Genomic DNA, 8,187 nt, shown 5'->3' with positions numbered 1-8,187 from the left:
TTCTTTCTTCATCTTTTTTTTTATTATTTTTGTTTTTAAACCCCAATGAGTCTTTGCAAAACTTTCTATTGTATCTAAAAACATTTGTGGCAAATATCAACTTAATTTTTGTCAGGGTGTATAACTGACATAGACCCCACTCAGTGTAAGAATTTCTGATTTTTTTTTCCTGTTTTTATTTTTTTTCCTCTTAAATATAGGTTAAGCCTCCTTAATTTAAGACAGAGCAGTGGATTTTGTCTACCTTGATGTCAGGAAGGATTTCAGTGCTTGTGTCCCCTAAAAACTTCATAAACAAGCTATTGATGTATGGGATGGATGAGTAGACAGTGGTATAGGTTGAAAACCAGCTGAGCAACTTGGCCTGGAGTGTGGTGACAAGGGTCATGAAGTTCAGCTGGAGGCCAGCAACTATTGCTGTACCCAAGGGGTCAGCCCTAGGTACTGCCTAAAATCTTCGTTAAGGATACTGAGTTTCCTGGTGAGAAAAAACAGGGGAAATGGCAAGAGTCGTGGTGTCATTCAGCAGGACCTCAACAAATGGAGAAATGGGCTGATAGGAACCTCACAAAGTTCAACAAGGAGACGTGCATAGCCCTGTATCTGGGGAGAAACTTCCTCAGGCACCAGGACGTGCTGTGGGCCACTCAGCCTGGAACAGGAGAACCAGGGGATCCTGGTGGACACAAAGAATAGGAGTTAATGATGTGCCCTTGCCACTAGAAGTCTGACAGTATTCTTGGCTGCATTAGGCAGTCTTGTTAGTAGGTCAAGACAGGTGTTCCTTCCACTCTACTCAGCACTGCTGAGGACAAACTTGGAATACTGAGTCCAGTTCTGGTCTCCTCAGTACAACAGACACAGATCTAGTGAGGAGAGTCCATCAAAGGACCAGATACTGGAAGTAATATTTGGAATTTGCCTTAAAGAAGAGAACATCTCTTACACCAAAACCAGAACAAGTGAATCTCTTTGCTTAAGTTGTGAGAATTCAGTAAATTTGAAGCTCGTATTTCTATAAATCTGAACAGCACAGAAAAATCTGATCTTCTTGACAGCAGTATGAGTCTGTCTGGAACTGGATGATATAAGTTTTCAAATGTAAGATCTGAGTGATTTTGAGGTGGTTCATTGTAATGGAAAAGCTGTAAGTGACTGTGATTAACTTTGAGACAGAAACACTTCTGAAGCTAAACCCAAGTGAATATTCTGGAAGAAGAAAGAAACTACTGGAATAAAAAACTGTCAGAATATAATTCACTGTAATGCTAGCACTTCAGTTTTTAGGCTTACTTATGTGTAGCTAGTCATGTATGAGCAAGAAGAGAATAATACTGAATTTTGGGGATGCAATGCCTGTTTCTAGGAAGCTCTTTTTCATCTACTGAATTGAAAACAGAGGCGGCAAAACTGATTTGCTTTGTAGAGTGTCTATCTTTAATTTCAGCTACAAAGGAAGTTAATAAAAGTGTTTCCCCACTCCCCCATCCTCTATTCCCTAAAATATGAGAATGACAGAACAAAGGCAAATTCGTATCTAAAATAGGAACAAACCCTTTTGGTCATTTTGGTCAGAGGAGTTGGGGGAATCTGAAGGAAAGGACCCAAGTGAAGAAATATCATTGTTTCATTGCTGGGTTTAGGCCGTGTTGGATGAGGAGTTTCAGTGCGAGCTGTCTCAGTGTAGCAGGTTGGGATATGATGGGATATGCACTGACTGAGCTGGATGCAGAAGGTGCTATAGAAAACCTTCCTCTGTCCTGCTTTTGCTTACCCACCTTCACCGCACAGTTAACAGCTACTGTGGGAGACTGAGTAATTACTGCAGAACGATAGACTACTTTATGTTCTGTGATAGATATGAGCTGGGCTGGTGAGAGAGGATCCCACAGCATATGACATAGAGGAAAGGCAGCAAAGTAGTCATGAGGGGTTTTTATTTAGGACATTTGAGAAGAAACCCTCTGGAGATGTATGTGTACACATCAAAGCCAAAAAACTCTTCTGTCCGTTAACAGCTACTGTCAGAATGTTTGCTAAAACTCTTTGTCGCACAGTAACGTCATATATGCTAATGAAATGGTGACATAGGGCAAGTGGATAAGCCTGTCTGTTCATCCAAGTAAATTAAAAAAAAAAAAATTCTCAAAAGCAGAGCTTGGTGAAGCTGAGAGCAGCTTTGGCATTTAGGGATCTAATGGTAACTTCATGAAGAAATCTTCAAGAAGAATAAGTGAGTGTTATTGTTTGTCTTGAAAGTCCAGGTTTAGTCTCTAACACTAAACATCTACGGTCAAGCCTTCTAACCAAAAGTGATTTTTTACTTCTATTTCCATCAATGGATTTATACGTTTTTTTCTTTGTTTGACTTTTTCCAAAAGAGAGATTTTGTTTGTTTGCTTTTATATGATGAGAATTCATATAAAAGGCTTGAGAATCATATATAAGGCTTCAGAAATGCCTGTGTATTTCCACTAACTGTGGAAAGGCACTCAGACATCAGTGCTGAACTTAATGTGCAGGATTTATACCTGGTCTGTCACAAGACAGTAATATCGTTGAACACGTAGTCCAGAGTCTCAGTTTCTTTGCATCACGTGAAGGCTAGGGGGGCAGGAGAGACAAAACAATGCAATAAACCACTTCCAAACAAAGATTTCTACTAGTTTTGCAATGAAATGGAAATTATGAATTGGAGAAATCCTGTCTTGGGTCAAAAACTTGCTGTGGACAGGATCTTGTAAAGCTCTGTGGATGTGAATTCCATAAATCTGGCGAAAACCAGATTCAGCTTATCCCCAGCAGCTCAGTGCTCAGGGCATGGAATGTCCCTTGGTCAGTTTGGGTCAGCCATCCTGGACGTGCCCCCTCCCAGCTCCTTGTGCACTCCCAGCCTCCCTGCATGCAGGGCAGTCTGAGAAGCTGAAAAGATCTTGACTTGGTGTCAACACTACCCAGCAATGGTTATAACATTGGTTTTCATCAGAAATCCCAAATGCAGCACCATGCAGGCTACTATGAAGAAAAGTAACACTACGTTCATCTTTGGGAAAGCAAAGAAACTGAGGGTAAATCAAGTATTTTTTCCTAGTGAAGAAATGCCTTGTAGAGGTTTGAAAGCAATGGAGCAATAATTTTTCCTTGATGAAATCACTTAGTTTCCAACTTAGTGGAAATAAAAGGAAGGCAGACATCTATAGGTATTACTGCCTTTTATATCTAAAGAATTTATAAATAGCTTGTTGAGGGTCATCTCCTTAGCTTAGCCACATGACAAATTCAGTATAAACTATAGACATCATCAGTTAATATTCTCAACTGAATTTAATTAAGTTTTCTTCTAGGAGAGCAGGAGTTAAAAAGGCACACGTATTTCTCTGGATGGTTTTTGTAAAGCACTTGTTGGCTGTGCGAATACAGGAAACTCGAGGCTGTAACCTTTGGCTGAGGAACAAATCTTTTCATAACACCAAGTAAGTGAAGAAGAAAAGAATTTCATACATCAGCTTTTACAATCCAGCTTCAGTTTCCAAGGTTCAGCTTGCTATGTCAAAGCAGCTTTACACATTTCACTTCAATTTTTTGCTTGATTGTTTCTAGGCATTAAATCTGTTTGCAAATCTTGTGTTTAGGAATCTAGTGACTGTCCTGTGTAGTACCCTTAAGACTGAAAAACTTCTCAGTATTACTTTTTCATATTCCAACTTTCTAAATGTCCTGTCTTAGAAGGGTGACGAGTAAGGAAAAATTAAGAGATTTTTTTTTCCTCTTTAAAATTAACATGCTGGCATAATAATGTCTGCATGGAAACATTGTTTGCTAAATGAAGTCCTCATTATATATCCATATTTGATCCGAAATCTCTCAACTGGAAGAAACTTTTTTGTTTTTACAGGCCTCAAACATTCACTGACATGGGTAGAAAAGTATTATGCTGTTTGTGATAAGGTTTAGTTCAGCATGCTTTTAACCTACTAAAGCAAACTTTTGAGCATACAGTGATCAGCACAGAAGGACATACTGGTTCTAAGGATTTTGGAATGACAGCATTTAACTCTGCAGTTCAGCAGTGACTCAGAATCTGCAGTTTATGTAAAGCGCCTTGTCACAGTGAGCTGCTGGGAGCCTTGGGAGGATGACTTTTGGTGGAGGAACTCACCTGTTTGTGCTTCCAAGTGAGTAAAAAGAGTGATCTGAAATCATACGGCTTCAGCATGTTCCCAGTTCCAGCCACTTGTCTTCAGTGGAGCTGGATATGCAGAAATGTTCTTGTGCCCTGACCATAGCTGCCTTCTTTCAGTGCGTCCACATGCCTCTCCAGTGAGTGCAGATCCATCCTGAAAGTGTGCAGCAATACAAATCAGATAGGTTAGTATCAGCTTTCTGTTGAATTCTCTTCTCCCCTTTAAATTACAGTGAGGTACCTTAGAAAGGAGACTGTGTCTAAGCCCTCCAGTGACACACTTTTATTTACAAGCTGTATACTGGATAAAGAGAAGGCACTTTTTCAGGGACTGTGACACAAGTACTACAAATTTTCTGTGTATTCTGATACTTCAGCAAGGCCTGTCACAGCTGTTGTATTGCCCATGTAATATCAAGTAGAAAAGTAATTAGCAAACTTAATTGACTACTCTTTTCATCACAGATACATAGATACTTAAAATCTTGTTCTGCAAAGATGACTGATTTCATTGTCTATTGAATCTTTGTGACTAAATGGTCATTCAAGCTTCTGTGGAGAAGCAGAGACATAACAGGCAAATATACCTGAAATCTGTAGAATAAATTGAACTTTATGCTCACTTACCAGAAAGAAGTCAGAACAATCATTTAAGAAGAGAACAGGAATTTGCAATTTGTGACTTTAATTCAAAGAAAATATTTGAGAGGCAAAGGAAGAAAAACAATCCAGATGACATTTAAAATATTATTTTTCTATATACAGCTATATATTTTTTCTATTTTATCTTCCAAAAGTCAAAACTCCTGCCTTACAGTCAGGTCCTGGTATGACAGAGAGGTTTTTAGCCAAGAAATTCTTAAGTTCAGACTTCAGAGCTGACTTTTTACGAGATTTTTGGGCAGTGAAACTTCAGGAAGAAGAACAGATGTATTTGGGCAAAGTGAAGCCAATAAATGTGGTCTAATTAACAGCACTTTCTTGATTGCTTTTACCTGCTTCTTGTCATAGTCTTTAAGATTTATAGATCTGTCTGGCTGTGAAGATAAAGTGCAGTGGGAGAGCAGCTGAAAGCTAAAAGTAAATCATGACACAGTCAGTGTCATCAAGGAGTTTATTCAATGTGAGTGTGTTTTCCCAGTAAAAACAATTCCTAATGTATTCTTCTGCAAATTGGTCTAAGAAAGAGTGCCAGGATTGAGTATGCTCAGGTGATGAGATTTAACAAAGGATATTAAACTAATGTTTGAAGGGACAGCTCACTTGCTCTGAATTGCAGTAAAAAATGTCCAGTGTTTTTCAAAATTCTTCTGGACATGTACCTAGTTCAAGTCATTGGTAGGTAATGCTAGCCTGTAGAGTGTCATTTTGTTTCTATATTAAGAATCTCAGGTCCTGTAGGAATCTTATTCACTATTTTCTTTCTTCTGTTGTGCAGGGGTCCAGCTAAATAGTTGCAATAAATCCTAACTCCTGATTTGAGATCAAAACAGCATTCTTGATAGATTTTGTCTTATCTTAGTAATTGAGGAAGTAGTTAATTAGTCTGCGGAAATCAGTGGCAAGCATTTTGCTGTTCCAAAATGGAGGAAAATGGTGTGTGCTTCTGTAAGTTGGGGAGAGGGACATTGGTAATGAGAAAGTGAAATCTAAGAAGTGTTGGGAAAAAACAAATTGTTCATAGTAAATGAGCACTACCGCATTGTGTGATTCACGTGATTTCAGTTATAGGTTGACCTGAATCCAATCCCATTTCAAATGCAGTGAATGGTTTCTGTCTTGAGGTGGTGGTAAAAGGAGAAATATGTGAGATTGAGTTCATGACATCTTCATTACTGCACTGCTAAAAACCTTACAGTAAAAATCATCCTCTTACATGTCTATGAGACCGCAGAATTAATGCATATGAAGAGCTGAGACATGTAATCCTTCATGCTAATTCAATAAAAACACGGTTAATTACTTGTCTGTAAAGGAAAGTTCTCTTTTTGCTTTTCCATTTATGTTCTAATCTTCATTTAAGACCTGAACCCTTAATTAGGAATTAAGAATGAAGCCTTGTAGTTAGGAGTGTGATAAAATTTTTTGTCCAAGTGTCTTGCAGATGGAAATATTTTTCATGAGAATTCTTTGCTGGGTTGAATAAGTCTGAGATGGGGGTCAACGTGGTCCATTCCTGTCCAGAACTCATCACAGATAAGCTGTTTCCCTGCTTAATGCACAGCTGCAGAACAGGAAAGGTATTTTCAAAGGAGTTAAATGGTGTGTGACTGCAGGAGGCAGCTACAATGAGCTGAAGTTTGGCGGAGGAACAAGGCTCAGTGTTAAAGCGAGTAAGTGCATGATCTGAACAAATGATTTTGAGAACAGCTGGCAAATGTGGTGCTTGGAAATGGTACTACATCATGATCCTGGTAAGGGGACCTTTTTCCACATCCTCTACTTTTAGGGCGGGAATGAATGTGTGCTGGAACTTTTAGTTCAAGGCCTACCAAGAGAAGTGGTGAAGTCTGTACTTAGCACTCCGAAAGTACGAAGAAACATATGGATATGACATTTAGTGGTGAATTTAGTAGTGGTAGGTTGGTGGTTGGGCTTGATCTTTTCCAACCTAACTGATTCTACTATTCTATTTTGACGACTCCAGTCCCCAGACACAAGACCTTTTTTTTTTGTAAAGGAGATTCTGACTGCGTATATTCAGGAAATGCAAACAGACTCAGCTTTGGAAGAGGAACTAGGCTGCTGGTGAAGCACAGTAGGTACCTTTTCACAAGTACAATCACCTGAAAACAGAGTCCTTAGTTTGCTGTTTTTGTTTGTTTGCAGTACGTTCTCCTTAAAATACAGAGGGAAGGACTTCTATAAAATGAAAAGGGAAGAGGGCACAGGGAAGAAGTGCACATTCTAAATAATTCACCTGTAACTTCTCTGTCCCCTTGCTGTGATTGCAACTAATCAGAGTTACTACTGTTCTGCTAAAATACATGAATTACCTCTGTGTTGTGGAAATATCGTGTTGGTCAGAGCGAACCCTAGAGGAAGATCTGTTTGAGATGAGGGTTCATAATCAAGTTCTGTTAGGTGAAACTGCCTTCTGAGACTTAGGTCTATTTTGGATCCCTCACCTGACTTACTGCCCACTGAATAAACAAGAAAAAATAGGGTGTCAATCCTTTTCCCTGGGATTTTCCTTCCGTTTGGTTTATCATGGCTTCTTTCTTTGTGACTCTTTCTTTATGTTGCTTATCTTCTGAGACCAAGAGTGAAGGAGTATATCCAGATTTCCCAGTGAGAGAAGCACTGAAAGCTGCTATGTTGTTCAAAATAACTGCTGGAAATTCCACTCCGTTAAAGCTGTATCTAACAGTGTGTTCAGGCTTCTAAATGGTCAGACTTGTCTCCCCCAAGTTTTCCTGGCAAATTTTTTGCATAGGTGTTTACAAGCATGGGAAAGCTGGATCTACCTGGAAAGTCACCTTTGGGAGAAGCACCAAACTAGTGCATCTTAAAAAAAAGACACATTTTTTCAGTATTAACTTAAGGCTGAGATTTTCCTGTCAATCCTTTTCAGGGCCGGTGTGTGAGAGGGGATATTGGAGATGACTCATCAATGGTCATCTTTGTCCTGTATCATATAGTTCATGCTCCATCACAGCTTACAAATGTCAGCCTCCTCTGAGGGTGACAGTGTTCCTTCTCTCTGAGCTGAGAGGTTTCTGTAAAGCAGGCTGTGACTGTGGCAATATGGAGGCTCAGGTTTTGCTGGCAAGCTCACCTTTGGGCACGGCAGCAGACTGTCTGTGAAACCCAGTGAGTACCTCTTAGTTACCTGCACATGTTAAACTGAGCTGCTGAGGTGGGGCAGGCGGTCATTAAGGTGAAGTTCAGGCTGTCCCGAAGGAACATTTACGTGCTCCCAGAGGGTCCCTGTGAAGTTACTAGCACGGCATTCCTGAGGCCACACTGTCTGCTCAGAGCTCCCCGCTGCTGCTTGTGCTTGT

General features: G+C 39.7%; 1 long non-coding RNA gene across 5 annotated transcripts in view; it reads left to right on the top strand.

Annotated features, from left to right (window-relative positions):
* The window catches only part of LOC104917253, a 10,676-nt gene extending 2,496 nt beyond the window's left edge, over positions 1-8,180 (top strand). For 3 of the 5 annotated variants that reach the window (XR_004162535.1, XR_004162537.1, XR_004162538.1), the window contains 3 exons: positions 3,345-3,473; positions 4,063-4,175; positions 4,301-8,180. This is a non-coding gene — a long non-coding RNA (uncharacterized LOC104917253). Of the gene's footprint in view, positions 1-3,344; positions 3,474-3,895; positions 4,176-4,300 lie in introns of all 5 variants that reach the window. The other 2 variants (XR_004162536.1, XR_796798.3) reach the window with 2 other exon arrangements.
* Positions 8,181-8,187: the final 7 nt, after the last annotated feature.

This window comes from Meleagris gallopavo, unplaced genomic scaffold (genome assembly GCF_000146605.3).
Source record: "Meleagris gallopavo isolate NT-WF06-2002-E0010 breed Aviagen turkey brand Nicholas breeding stock unplaced genomic scaffold, Turkey_5.1 ChrUn_random_7180001958042, whole genome shotgun sequence".
Lineage (NCBI taxonomy): Eukaryota > Metazoa > Chordata > Aves > Galliformes > Phasianidae > Meleagris > Meleagris gallopavo.
Note: the sequence above shows the minus strand (reverse complement) of the source record. Positions and strands in the feature narration are given on the sequence as shown.